The sequence below is a fragment of the Triturus cristatus genome, chromosome 4_1, assembly GCF_964204655.1.
Source record: "Triturus cristatus chromosome 4_1, aTriCri1.1, whole genome shotgun sequence".
Taxonomy (NCBI): domain Eukaryota; kingdom Metazoa; phylum Chordata; class Amphibia; order Caudata; family Salamandridae; genus Triturus; species Triturus cristatus.
The window spans coordinates 700,401,009-700,415,885 of NC_140585.1; the positions used below are offsets into that span (position 1 = coordinate 700,401,009).

The following is a 14,877-nucleotide window of genomic DNA, read 5'->3' on the forward strand; positions in this document are numbered from 1 at the left end:
AGGTTGGGGGCAAGGAAAGTGAAATGGGGTAGTTAGGGCTTCGGCAAAGCTCTCCTCAAAAACACGCATCAAAAGCATTGCAGTGCAAAGAAGCAAAATGCTTTCTCCTCCTCTTGTACGTGTTAGTTCTATAGTTCATATTTGTCATCAATGGCTGGCCCACAATGGTCTAATTGTCATGTGATCATTCTTCCATCTCTCCATGTACAAATAGTTACTCTGGAATCTTTTCTCACACACATCATGAGAAATGAATGTCCTTTCATTCTCACAGGTTAGATGACAAAGAGCTTGTTTATTTTGCTAAAATCAGGCAATTTTTCACCATTCACACACAAAGGGGTAAAAGGAAAGGTCTTTGTCAATAGGAATGTCACATGAACCAAGAACAAATAAAGCAACATTTGAGAAAACGTATCAAAGTCCATTGCACAAGGCTATGAAAGAATGCAGCCTAAGGAGAAAAGACATGTCAGTGTGTTTTAATTCAGAATTTCGGGGCAGATTTACTACTTCTGGCGCAGCAGGAATGTGCCAGAAGAGCTGCGATGCATCTGCCCACCCGTGCGCCACCACTGATGTGCCGCACGTATGGGCAGATGCGTGTCGCATCCCCCCCACGACGCAGCTCCAGCAAGGCTCGGGAAGCCCCTAACCCTAACATGCTGCGTCAATCCTTACGCCTGCTTCAAGCAAGCGCAGGATTTTGACGCAGCATGGCCGTAAAAGTGACTGAGTGAAATCTTGTAGATTTCACTCAGCCACTTTTCGGAGGCGTTCCTGCACTGGAACATCCCCCACTGTGCAGGAACGCCCACATGTGGTGCAGGGCTTTACAACATGACGCATCTCCCTTGATACGTCACGTTGTAAATAGCCCGCAGCATGGCGCTGGCTTTCCGCAGCCACTGCGTCACAAAAGTGACGCAACGGCGGTGCAAATCTGGCGCAAGGGCCTTGTAAATCTGCCCCTTCATATGCAAGTATAACAAACTTCTAATTAAGTTTAACCATAACAAAAGAAATCACACATCTCATATATGAACATTTTGTAAAGTTGTCAGTAATTGTTACACAGAAAGATTCAACTTCAATTATGGCCTACAACCACTATTTAAAAAAGAAGCAACATGTAAATTAATTATAAAAATTATTAAAATAAAATCATTCTGGAGCGCAAATGTTCTTTTTCGTGTTAGGCACTCAAACTGAACGTTTCAAACATCTAGCACGTTTAGTTTAGGAATTGCACCAATCTCGTGTTTGTTAAGATACTCTGCAATGAAGTCAATAGCAATGCTAAGGTATCATCAGTTTTCATGACATCTCTGTTAAAGAATATAGGGTAATTGTTTACTTAAACATCTTAAAATTACTCATTGATTAACCCTGCTGTTTCTACCTAGTCAAGCACACTTTTACGGTGCTGGTTTATCAACTTTTCGCAGTTTCTTTGTTATTTTTCTATACATGTGCAAAGTGCACATTTATGTTTTAACTGTCGTTATAGATTATAAATGTCATGCAAAGCAAGATCAGCTTTTACGCAGCATTAGTTGCAACGCTTGCTGTGCCACATCCTCCCCATTTCTCTCCCCCTGTATGGACTCCAGACCCTGCACTGCTCTCAAAAGTTGCCTGTGTTCTTATTCAGGGCAGTATTTCCTGCTGCATACTGCACTGGCCAAAGCCCCTCTCAGGTGGCAGAGAGGAGACATGAGAAGGTGTCTCCGCTGTAGACAGTCTAATAGATAGCAAGTTTGGTTCCAGAGCTATATACACCACCCTCAGCAGTGCACTCCTCAAGCCCACATGCTATACCACTACGGTGGCAATTTTCATACACAAAGCTCTCCAATGGACAGTCCTGGGACCTGGTCTGTCGATAAAGGTCAATATGTATTTGCAAAGCTCAGGATAGGCACCAACATAGTGAGTGTAGGATCCAATTATGCCCCCAACGTAAACAAAGCCAGATTCATCCCGCGCTTAAGCCAGGCCATGTCAGTGCTAAACACATCACACATAATTGTTGGCAGCGACTGGGACCTGGCTTGTAATATAGTGCTGGATCACACTGGCCCAGTGACTCACAAAATAATACAGACCCAGCATTCCTCAAGGATATTCTCAATGATCAAAGGCTTCTGGACATATGGAGTCTTCTCTCTCCGTTGCAAAAAGAATATACCCTTTTCTTGGCAACACATGGCAAGGAATCACTCCTCATCAACTTCCTTATCACTGAACCTCTCACTCCAGTAAATATAGACTGTACTATTTTAGAGGGTTCCAACTATGATCATGTCTCTCTCTGTCTTGCCGAATATTAGTAATTCCATGAGAAGACTTGCCCCATCAAACCTTACACACTAGAAAATGCCACTTGAAATGATACAGCTAAGGATACGTATGATCACTTATCTCCACGATAAAGTGGGATTGGTCCATTCAGCTCACATTCTGTAGAGAAAGACCAAGGCTACCTTACAGGGTTAGTTAATGTGAGATGCTGCCTTGGCCAATAAAAAGCTGGTGCAACAATTGACTTCCCTGTGACAGGAGATTCAGATGCACACTTAAACATGCACTAAACATCCTACAACTAAACATAGGCTTTTATAAAGATTCAAAATGGATCATAACAACTAATACACATCCAAAGCCAAATACAAACTCTGTAAACTCAATGGCTTGTTACCATGAACATGGAAACAAGTCACAAAGGCTCCTGGGAGTCAGTGTTAGCCATCCCTGCAATTAAGGATGAGATGGGCCACATGATCAGCAGTATGGAAGACATTGTGAACACCTTTGCTAAATACTGCGAAGAACTTTATAGTTCTAAAATGATCTCTAATGAGTCTCAGGTGGGGACTTTCTCGGTCCCTTTGCAATTACTCTGCCTTAATGATGATAGTGGAGTCCTTCAGGAAGGCAAGACCACGAAAGAGGAAATAGGCTTTACTATCTCGTATCTCCCTTATGATAAAGTGCCAGGAGAGGATGGATTCCTTGGAGAGTTCTACAGATGGTTGCAGCCTAACACAGTTTACCAACTGTAGAAAGGTTCTTCAAGAGGCAGGCTTCGCCTTCTTTCCTTTCCAACAAGGCTGCAATTGCTGTCCTCCCAACACTGGGAAGAGACTCCCTGCTATGTAGCAGTTACCGACTAATTGCACTTCTGAATACTAACATGAAGATATTGGTGAGTATTGTGGCTGCATATCCAGTTTAATCGATCACTCGCAGGTGGGATTTTTGCCAGGTAGACATTTTTGTGACCAGCTTAGCACACTGTCTCACCTTCTCTGGTCGATGAATGGTTCCACTGAGCGCTCTTTGGTACTATCACTGATGATGAGAAAGTGTTCAACTGCATTGTATGGGGCCATTTGTTATAAACACTAAAGAAAATTAGACTAGGAGATGATATCATTTCTAAAAGATGATGGCTCTATCATACCCCTACAACTCAAGTCAACTGCAGAGGTTTCCTCTAAGATTCTTTCCTGGTACACGGAGGCACCTGCTAGGGCTGTCCACTGTCCCTGCTGCTCTTCTTGGATGTAATGAAGCCTCTAGTGGCGGCCACCCAACAATCTTCTCAGAAAACAGGTGTAGCAACCCCTTTTGGACACACTAAATTACTACTATACACAGATGATGTGCTGCTGACCCTCCACAATCTTGATAGATCTCCTGCACCACTCTTGTCCTTTATCTTTTCCAGCATATCAGGGTTGCAAAATCACTTGTGAGAACAAGTAAGTGCTGCCAATGTCGCGAGTCACCACATAAGCGGCAATAAGGGAGTACCTGTTTCGATGGAAAAGTGAACACCTCAAATATCCGGGGATACTGATTAACTTTGTGGGCTCGAGAGAATGGTGGCTGACAATCTGGAGCCCCTCATCACCAAAGCTAGACTAGACTCTGCCAAGGGGGGCCAGCCCAATCAATTCCAATGGGGAAAGCCTAAGCATTAAAAATAGTAGTGAGCCTAGGCTTCACGTATGTCCTTGGCATGCTGCCCTTCCTGGCAAAAACCTCAGTGCACCATTCCATAGAAAAAGATATTAAGAACTTCATCTGAGGGAACATGAAGGCCAGACTGAAAATCTCCAAGTTGTTAACCCAAAGGCACAACAGTGGTCTCAGCTTACTTTGCATTGAACACTATTACAGAGCCTTGCACCTCTCACAACTGTCATTCATGTAGCCCAGGGCTCATAATGACACCTGTGGGTTCACTTAGAAAGGTCTCTGATGCACAGTAGTGAAGTTCTGAAGATGTTTTTTATTTTTAATTTGCATCATCAAAAGCTTCCATGATGAACCCTATCATACCTTTCTCCTAACCTGGAACTGTGCTCCTATGTTACTAGGCTGCAACACCAGGATACATGCAACTGCACCCATTTGGGATAAAGCATCTATATGATGAGCTGGGGCCCCTATATATTGGGAAATATGGATAACAGCTGAGATTCTTCCGATCACTCACCTTATCTTGGCAGGGTACCTGAAAACATTTGCCGCCTTCAGGATCCACCTGCCAGCGGCACAAGAGTGGACCTACTCACACAGAAACACTGCCTGTGCAGTATCCTAGGAAGTAAACTATGGAATGTGCAAAACTCACCAATCGTACAATACCTGAATCATTGGGGCTCACAGAGAGGGGTAATGTCTCACTTTAGCAATATGCTGGTGCATCACGTACACTTCAAACATCTTTCCTCCCAGATACAAGTCAAATGGCAGCAACATGTATGGAAGGAGTATACAGAACAGGAACGGCATCAATACTGAAGGCCCTGATAAAGGGTACACATGAGGATAGAAAGAAGTTCTGTTTTTTCAAAATACTGCAAGACTGGTACTGGACTCCACACAAGTTAGCTGGAAGCAGACTCCTTCATCATTAGAACTGCTGGAAATGCTCTAGGATGGGCTGTTACATAGTCCACGTTCAGTGTGACTGCCTTGAGATACAATCTATCTGGTCCAGCATCTACCATACACTGAACACAATGCTGGCATTGTCATCTCCTCTGCCTATGCAGTTAATGCTGTTACATGATACTGACGACCTGTCCGATATCTCTGGACTTTCACATAGGCTACTGACCATGGCTCTAACTCTGGCCAAAATATGCATACTCAGGCATTGGCATTCTCTACGCCTACCCTGTCACGATGAATGGCTCATTGGGATGTATAAGGTCGCTTCATATGAGCAAATCATTTACAAACTTCAAGATGCCATGGACGCATTCCAGGCAATATGGTTCTCTTTCCTCAACCCAAGTGCTCCCGCCTCTTAAGCTCAGTATTTGACCCCCTCCAATACAGGGACAGCCTGGACAGCCTGAAACCCTGGCACACCTTTACTCACTGACTCAAATGCCCACTGACTGCCAAGAATACATTTGTGCCTCCCCAGCACAGCCTGGGCATGTTTGTGTCTCTCAATGTAAACACAGATGTGACAGAGATCAATGTTTCTTTTGTACTTGCTACTAGCTTGTTTGTCTCCTCCTTTGGCTTCTTCTTGATCATAGTTAGGTTCGGATTGATCAGCCATGTGTACCCCTGCACCCAATTTGCGTACTAATTTGTGAAGGTCAACACCCCTGACCCCTCTCTCTCCATAACCCTGCTCTCTCAGCAGTTGCCCACACTGTACCTCCCCCTCCCACCGATCAGGGCTAAAACAGGTTTTGATGTCATCTCTTTCTTCATCTTGCACTCAATTGTTAGTTTAGTAGCCTGCAGTGTCTTTTTCACCTATCCACCCAGTAAATGCACGACTCGTTCGGCACCCACTGCAATCAAGTCTAGAACCATTGCAACTAGCTACCTGGGGTCCAACAGGCCTTGCCTTCCACACCTGTATCCGTGTTAGCTGGTACCTGTGCAAACACATACACACCTCTGCCATTTGCCCCAAGCAAATGGAGAACCAACAGTGTATGCTTCCGCCTTACTCATTTCTCTTTTAAGCTTTCTTTTGCAATCATGCCATCATACCAGCTCATACGGTAGCAGGATCAGTGGCGGCTCGCCCTGGGAGTAATGCGGGGCGGTGGGTGGGGTGGGGTAGGGGCAGGGTGGTGGAGGTAGTGGAGTCTGACATATGACAAACAGGAGTAAGGTAAGTAATTAAATAAATAAAACTATTTACCTAGCACGCTGCATCGCCGAGCTCTCGATGTAGCGCGCTAGGTAAATAGTTTTATTTATTTAATTACTTACTTTACTCCTGTCCATTGTAAGTCAGACTCCACTACACTCCCACCCTGCCCCTCCCCGGCCCGCTGCCCCACAGCACTCCCAGGGCAAGCCGCCATTGAGCAGAATATGTCTTACCTATTGCTTACTTGCTTTTACTGTTGTATATTGTCATATATGTGACTGATGCTTTTCAGCATTGTGTTGAAGCACGCCCTCAATTAAAATCTTTTTAAAATAGAGTCTGCATTGCACATCCAACCAGTGAAATTCCCCCGTTATAGTTAGTGCAGGCAACTATAACTCACGCGACCGCAATCCTCTGCTGATGCTAATACTGTATTTAGACACTTATTTGCCCATGTCTTCTTCCATACATTTTTAGCTATACATATATAACAAATATTTTTTTTTCATAAAGACACATATGTCATCAGCAGAAGATTGCGGTCGCGTGAGTTATAGTTGCCTGCACTAACTATAACGGGGGAATTTCACTGGTTTTTTATCAGTAAAATTTCCGCTAACTATAACATGTGTGAAACCTATGGTTTTTTCAGTGAATTTGCAAGGTTTTTTAAATGCTAATTCCTAACTATAACGTGTGTGAAACCTATGGTTTTTTCAGTGAATTTGTACGGTTTTTTAAATGCTAAGTTACTTTACGCCATTCGTGGCGTGCGCGCCCACTTAACACAGTTCGTTCCGTGCGCGCTAGGTGCGCTTCGCGCACCGTGCGCGCACAGTAAGCACGCGGTGCTTACTGTGCTTACGGTGCTTATAAGCCATGCACAAATGGTGCCATTCGGGCACCATTTGCACACGGGGTGGAGAGAGTGTGGATAATTTTTTCTTTTATTATTTTTATTAAAAATATTGTGGTTTTCCACACCTCAGATAAGCCCTGGAAATTTGGTGGCCTGCGGCCACCAAAAGCACAGGGGGTGGGGAGAGTGTGGATAGTGTTTTTTTTTTTTAATTTTTTTACCGTACGCGTACAGTAAGCATAATCGGCGAAATTAGCGAAAAAATAAAAATGGCATTTTTGGCCTTGGGGGGTCTTGGGGGACTCCCTCATCATGGCTAAGGTGTGTGAGCTGTCAAAACAGCTCCGTTACATGTGTATTGGTTTTATTTGACTACCTAACTCTCAGTGCGAGAGAGAAAATGGCGGCCGCCGCTTCCTGGTTTCGGCCGATTCGAATGTTTACTAAGATCTAAGAGCCAATCAGAATCGCGCTCGCGCACGCCACCGTACGCGTACGGTAAGCTTACGGTAAGCGTACCGTAAGCTGGCTCAGATATATATATTGATTTAAAGGCTATTTTCTCAGAATCTACTGAACAGATTTACACCAAACCTACAAAAGGCACTTCCTTGACCTGAGGACTTCCTCTCTGCCAAATTTCAAGTAATTCTGTTCAGCCGTTCGGGCTGTAGCCCTGTCTAAAGGTCCTATGGAAAAATGCATGGGAAAAACGCGTTTTGGGACCCCCCTTTTATCTCAGCCCCCGCTTGACGAATCCTCCCGAGACTTTCAGGGTAGGAGCGGAGCGTAGCGCCCCACCTATTTTGAGAAATTCGCGAGGATTCGTCGACCGGCGCCAAAGTTATTCAAAATAGAATGTTGCGGATTTCCTATGGAAAAGGGGTCCTAACTATAACTACCTACTGGCGACCGCCAGTAGGTAATATATATATATATATATATATATATATATATATATATATATATATATATATATATATATATATATATATATATATCAGAGCTCCGAGGTGCCCACAGGCAAGGACGCACTTGAACAACAACTTGCTTAAAAAGCCTTTAGTTTAGGTAAAACTGGAAGTCTGCATTCCGATCGAAATACCAGCTCTGATGTCGATTTCAGCCTGACGCGTTTCAGAGCTCCTGCTCTTTCTTCAGAGGCTCGACATTCAGGTTTGTGTTTAAGCTGACACACACACAAATATATAATTAGGTGCCCTTCGATGGGCTACTCAGGTGAGTGATACACTTTGCCTTCTGGGCCTTGTTGTGTGCATCAGAATCAATTTATCCTCAAATGGGTGCTACATAGTTCAAGCTGTTTCTAATTCATTGAAAAGCCCTCCAATGGGCCTCAGAGTGCAGGTCAGTTATAAATCCTTCATGTTGCTTTCCCACTTTGCAGCCTTGAAATGTATTAATAAGTAATAGTGGCTAAACTTTCCAGCAGCATTGTGCAATTTCGTCAGCACCATTGGAACATTGAGGCATTTGACCAGTACCGACAATTACCTGGTGGTGCATTATGGGCAAGAGAGGAATTTCACTACAAAGTATGTAAGCTCACATCTGCAAACTATAATCTATGGTTAAGGCCAATATAGCCGAAATGCATCAGATTGTCATGAGTGGTGTCGCCCTTAATATAAGAATAAAAAATGGACACTTGCTCATTGTGTGCTTCGGCAATTTTTTTTCTTGTTGTTTCAGCTGGGCACTCCGTTCCCGTGGTTATGCTGAAGCTGCCCTGCTGGGTCGGGGGCTCCCGCTACGGAGAACATGTGTGTGAATTTGATGCAGGGAGCATCACCTGCTTGCTCCTGAGGATTACCAGAGAGTCACTGTACCAAACGAGGGGGCGAGCAAGGAAGACAAGAGGGGTATTGCAACCACCTCTTGCGGATTGAACAAGAAACTTGCATTTTATCAATAAGGAATAGCGGCTACACTTTCCAGCAGCATTGTGCAATTTCGTCAGCACCATTGGAACATTGAGGCATGTGACCAGTACTAACACTTACCTGGTGGTGCATTATGGGCAAGAGAGGAATTGGACTACTACGTATGTAAGCCCACAGCTGCAAACTATAATCTATGATTAAGGCCAATGTAGCCGAAACACGTCATATTGTCATGAGTGGTGGCACCCTTGATATAAGAATAATAAACAGACTCTTGCTCATGGTGTGCTTCGGCAATTTTGTTTTTTGTTGTTTCAGCGGGACACTCTATTCCCGTAGTTATGCTGAAGCTGCCCTGCGAGGTAGGGGGCTCCCGCTACGGAGAAAATGTGTGTGAATTTGATGCAGGGGCCATGACCAGCTCGCTCCTGAGGATTACCAGAGACTCACTGTACCAAATGAAGGGGCGAGCAAGGGAGTCAAGAGGGGTATTGCAACCACCTCTTGCGGATTGAACAAGAGACTTGAATTTTATTAATAAGGAATGGTGGCTACACTTTCCCGCAGCATTGTGCAATTTCGTCAGCACCATTGGAACATTGAAGCATTTGACCAGTACCAACACTTACCTTGTGGTGCATTATGTGCAAGAGAGGAATTGGACTACAACGTGTGTAAGCCCACAGCTGCAAACTATAATCTAGTATTAAGGCCAATGTAGCCGAAATGCATCAGATTGTCATGAGTGGTGGCACCCTTGATATAAGAATAAAAAACTGACTCTTGTTCATGGTGTGCTTCGGCAATTTCTTTTTATGTTGTTTCAGCGGGACACTCTGTTTCTGTGGTTATGCTGAAGCTGCCCTTCTAGGTCAGGGGTTCCCGCTATGGAGAAAAAGTGTGTGGATTTGATGCAGGGAGCTTGACCCGCTTGCTCCTGAGTTTTGCCAGAGAGTCACTGTACCAAACGAGGAGGTGAGCAAGGGAGACAAGAGGGGAATTGCAACCACCTCTTGCGGATTGAACAAGAGGCTTGAATCTCATCAATAAGGAATAGGGGCTACACTTTCCAGCAACATTGTGCAATTATGTCAGCACCATTGGAACATTGAGGCATTTGACCAGTACCGACCCTTACCTGGTTGTGCATTATGGGCAAGATAGAAATTGGACTACAACGTATGTAAGCCCACAGCTGCAAACTATAATCTATGATTAAGGCCAATGTAGCCGAAGCACGTCAGATTGTCATGAATGGTGCCGCCCTTGATATAAGAATAAAAAACGGACTCTTGCTCATGGTGTTCTTCGGCAATTTCTTTTCTTGTTGGTTCAGCAGGACACTCCGTTCCCGTGGTTATGCTGAAGCTGCCATGCTGGGTTGGGGGCTCCCGCTACGGAGAAAATCTGTGTGGAAATATATATATATGTATATATATATATATATATATATATATATATATATATATATTCACAGAAAAAACCATAGGTTTCAGGCACGTTATAGTTAGGAATTAGCATTTAAAAAACCTCAGAAATTCACTGAAAAAACCATAGGTTTCAGGGGTGTTATAGTTAGCTGGACTTTTCACTTGTACAAAACCATTGAAATTCCCCCGTTATAGTTAGTTCAGCTAACTATAACTCGCGCGCCCGCAATGCACTGCTGATGACGTCACATATTACATCACTCATGACATGGTCAGTGACATCACTCATGACATCACTGATGACATCTCAAATGACATCACTGATGACATCATCCAGTGAATGTGTGTTTTTCTGAAAATTAAATATGTTTTATATATGTATATCTCAAGGTCGATGGAAGAATAAATGGGTATATAAGTGTCTAAATGGATGATTTGTTTTTGAAAAATTGATTGTGTAACTGACTGATTAAGTGTATCATAGTGAATACATGGCTTAGTGTTTAAATATGTAAATATCTGTATCAGTCTCTCACTTTGTGTATAAGTGGCTGCATGGGTTGGTGAGTAGCTACATGGGTGTCTATATAGGTTATTAGTTAGTTTTTTGAGTATCAGTCTGAGTGTCTGCATGGTTCGGTGGGGGGTATTACGTAGTGCATAGGTGCATGAATGAGTGACTCACTGTTTGTATGTGTTGAACACAGCATGTGTGCAGGACTGTATGGGTGGATGAGTGTGTGTATGGGTGTGTTAGTGAGTGAATGACTGTCTCAATAGTGTCTTTATGAGTAACTACCTATGTTTTAAACTAGTATATGTGACTATTGGTGTATATATGTGAGTATATGTGAGAGTGAGAGATTGAAAGAGTTCCTGTATGAATAAGTATGTGTTTCTATAAGTGATTGTTTAAAAGACTAAGTATGTGTAAGTTTCCGTAGAAGTAAGTATGGTGGTGTGTGTATAACTGTATATGCAAGTAAATGTATGTTTGATTCTTTATTAGCATGAGTGACTATGTGTGTGAGTAACTCTATGGATGAGTGGCATTGTGTAACAGGATGTATAGGTGTATGAGTACATATGATGAGTGAGTACATGTATGAGTGACTGTATAGGACTGTTGGTGAATGAGTGGATGTGTATGTGGACCTTAGAATTACTGAAGAGGTTGTTGTAACTGGTATTGGTATGTCCATTGTTTTGAAAATTTTATTCTCTATTTTTGAATGTGTGTATCAAAGGTTATATTAGGGTGAGAGGAGGTCTGCCACTCTATCACAAGGATGATGTCATCAGTGATGTCATCAGTGATGTCATCAGTGATGTCATTTGAGATGTCATCAGTGATGTCATGAGTGATGTCACTGACCATGTCATGAGTGATGTAATATGTGACATCATCAGCAGTGCATTGCGGGCGCGCGAGTTATAGTTAGCTGAACTAACTATAACGGGGGAATTTCAATGGTTTTGTACAAGTGAAAAGTCCAGCTAACTATAACACCCCTGAAACCTATGGTTTTTTCAGTGAATTTCTGAGGTTTTTTAAATGCTAATTCCTAACTATAACGTGCCTGAAACCTATGGTTTTTTCTGTGAATTTCAAAGGTTTTTTAAATGCTAATTTCTAACTATGCCTACAGAGATAGGACATGTGAAGAAAGAAGAAAAAATGCACAGAAAGAAACAAAAGAAGTGCAGAAAGAAGCAACAGAAGTCCTCAAATACGAAGATAAGTGCAGGAAGAAGGATAACGTGCAGAAAGAACAAAAAGAAGAGCAGAAAGAAGCCTTGTTGCAAAATCATCCTGTACCCTCAACTTTTTCAGACGGATACTGGTGGTAACTGAGTCTGACTAACCAGTCCTAGAGCCAGTGCTATGTTAAAAGACACTTAGAATACAGTGAAAACCCCTACATACACTAGGGAACATTATGCGTTGGGGTCCCCCTGTGATTAGCATGACCTCCTCTGTAAGCCCCTAGTGTATAATAGGGCATGGGGATTAAAACTACCTCTTAAAACAGGCCACAGGGCGTTTTTGCACACGTTAACTCAGGCCCCGTCCCCTCCCTTCACCACTGTGTAAACACGCCCTGTGTCCATTTTTAGTTGGGAGATTAAGTTCATTTGAATCCTGAGGGTCCCTAGGGTCCAACTAGCCCACTAGGTACCTCCAGTAAGTGCCACAGAGCTGCGTTGCAGAGAGGTGTAAAAAGTGGCACGGCCTGGACCACCTCTCTGCAATGCAGCTCAGTGGCGCTTACTGGAAGCACTTGGTGGGCTAGTTAGCCCCCAGGGGCCCTCAGTATTGAAGGGAAATTATATCCCCAATTTAAAACGTGCCATAGTGCGTGTTTGCACACGTCACCTCAGGCCCCGTCCCCTCCCTTCACCACTGTGTAAACGCGCCCTGTGGCTGTTCTAAGTTGAGAGATTAAGTCCCCCTGAATCCTAAGGGTCCCTAGGGTCAAACTAGGCCACTAGGTACCTCCAGTAAGCGCCACAGAGCTGCGTTGCAGAGAGGTGTAAAAAGGGGCTTGGCCTCAGAACACCTGGCTGCAGCGCAGCTCCCTGGCGCATACTGGAGATGCCTGTTGGGGGCGCGTTTGCAGAGTGCTGCACGGAGGGGGCATGGCCTCCGGCACGATGCCAGTCTTTTATTTATTTTAGTTTTTTAAGAAGTGGGGCTGTTTGGTTCCCCTTCTTATTCTAATTTATTGGCCCTGATGACCCCATCCCCCAGGGCCAGTCTCCTAATTATATTTTTTTGACCCCAATCCCCAGGGCTGGCCACTGTTTTTTATTATTTTTAAAAAATATATATTTATAGACACACCTAGGACATGCTGGACAAACCGTACGTACCTATCACCATGACGATTTGCGCGATATTCATTAAAAGGCGACTATGCATGCAATGAATCCACGTGGAATGTATTTACACCACTAGTGAAGCTCTGACATGTCTGATGCCCTACCGTGCCTAATCCTGGTAGACACCCTTGTCGTTTATTTATACAAACATGGGTAGCTATTGACGGGCACATTTAATACACATGCACACCAAGCCATTCAAAGGGGATTCGACAAAAATTCGACCAAAACTATGCAAGAAACCCCCCTCACGGTTAATAAAACACACATCCACTGCCGGATGTGTAATACTTTTTATTTTACTCTCTGGAAAGGGGACGAACATCACTTGAGAGTCACAGCGTGCTCCTGACAGAGCCCAAGGCTGTGTTACACCCACCATTGCCTGCCGAGTGCCACACACCTCTGTGTTGTATTCCACTAGCTAGTGCATATGCTATGACACTCTCTAGCCCATGTGCACTGTAACACCACCCCGTGAATATGTCATGCCACACTTGTCTTCGCACGGGTTATATTGCCCCATCTAACGTGCCTTTCTCGATGCCTATGTTATAACGCACAGTGCTATGCCATACATATTACAATCTGGGATCCATATCTTTGTCACAGTGCATATGCAACGTTACACTCCCCAGCACATATTTTATATTACAACTTTAGAGACTAGTTAGGTTACACAACACTGCCCTGTGCATATTACACTCCAAGGCGCATATCGCATAGCACGCGCTAGTGCCTGTGCTATCTCGCGCTCTCCAATGAATCTGTCATTGCGCACAATGTATTGCATATTATATTTCACGCCCGGTTCATCTTATATCACACTTTTTGGTGCATAGTTTATACCATACACTATATCTAGTTTTCATTTTCAATCGTGCTCTCAGGACTATGTTCTATATAACACTGTGTTCACCTACCCTTTTCACGGGCATTACATTTTGCGATAGGGGGTGGAGGGTCAGGGGGTGTTTCTGCCAAGTGAGCCCGGAGTCACAGTCACAAACGTCCTCTTCTTCCTGAATAAAAGTGAGATTATGCTGCATACTTGTTCATATTTTAAGTAGTACGCACAGACACAATGTTTTAAAAACAATAAAGTTCCTAATACCCGCCTTCTCTGAACAGTTAGCTTGCTGCCCCATCCCCTTCCTCCCTATCCTCTGTTGTGTGAATCCATGGACTAGCCTCCTCCCTCCTGCCATGCATGGTCTGATGTGCTGCCACTGCCCTCAATTTAGTATGATGTACCAGTCCACTCCTCCTGCCCTCCATTGCCCAATTCTATGCCCCATCATTGACCTCCTGCTTAAGCTCTGTGCTTAGCTTGCTGCCCCTATTCTCCTTCCCCCTGCCCTCCGATGTCTTTGTGCATGCCCCTGCTCCATCCTTTTTGCCCACCATGTCCCATGGACCTGCCACTCCTATCTACTCTGAGTGTTCTGTTGAGCTGCCACTCCCCTCCCACCTGCCTAGCATTGTCAGATGACTGTAACCTGTCCCTGCCACCTCCACCCTGCCTGTCCACATGCCATGCCCCTATCCTCTTCCTCCTGTCCTACATGGTCCATTGTACTGCCACACCCTTCTGCCCTCCCTGGTCTGTTGTGCTGCAACTGCTCCTCCTGCCTGCCCCGTGTGGTCTGTTGTGAG

At 44.1% G+C, this 14,877-nt stretch overlaps 1 long non-coding RNA gene across 3 annotated transcripts in view; it reads left to right on the plus strand.

Annotated features, from left to right (window-relative positions):
• LOC146855396 (uncharacterized) overlaps positions 1-10,206 on the plus strand; it is a 200,263-nt gene extending 190,057 nt beyond the window's left edge. Inside the window, exon 5 of one of the 3 annotated variants that reach the window (XR_014980829.1) lies at positions 8,718-10,206. This is a non-coding gene — a long non-coding RNA (uncharacterized LOC146855396). The remainder of the gene's footprint in view (positions 1-8,717) is intronic. The other 2 variants (XR_014980828.1, XR_014980830.1) reach the window with 2 other exon arrangements.
• Positions 10,207-14,877: the final 4,671 nt, after the last annotated feature.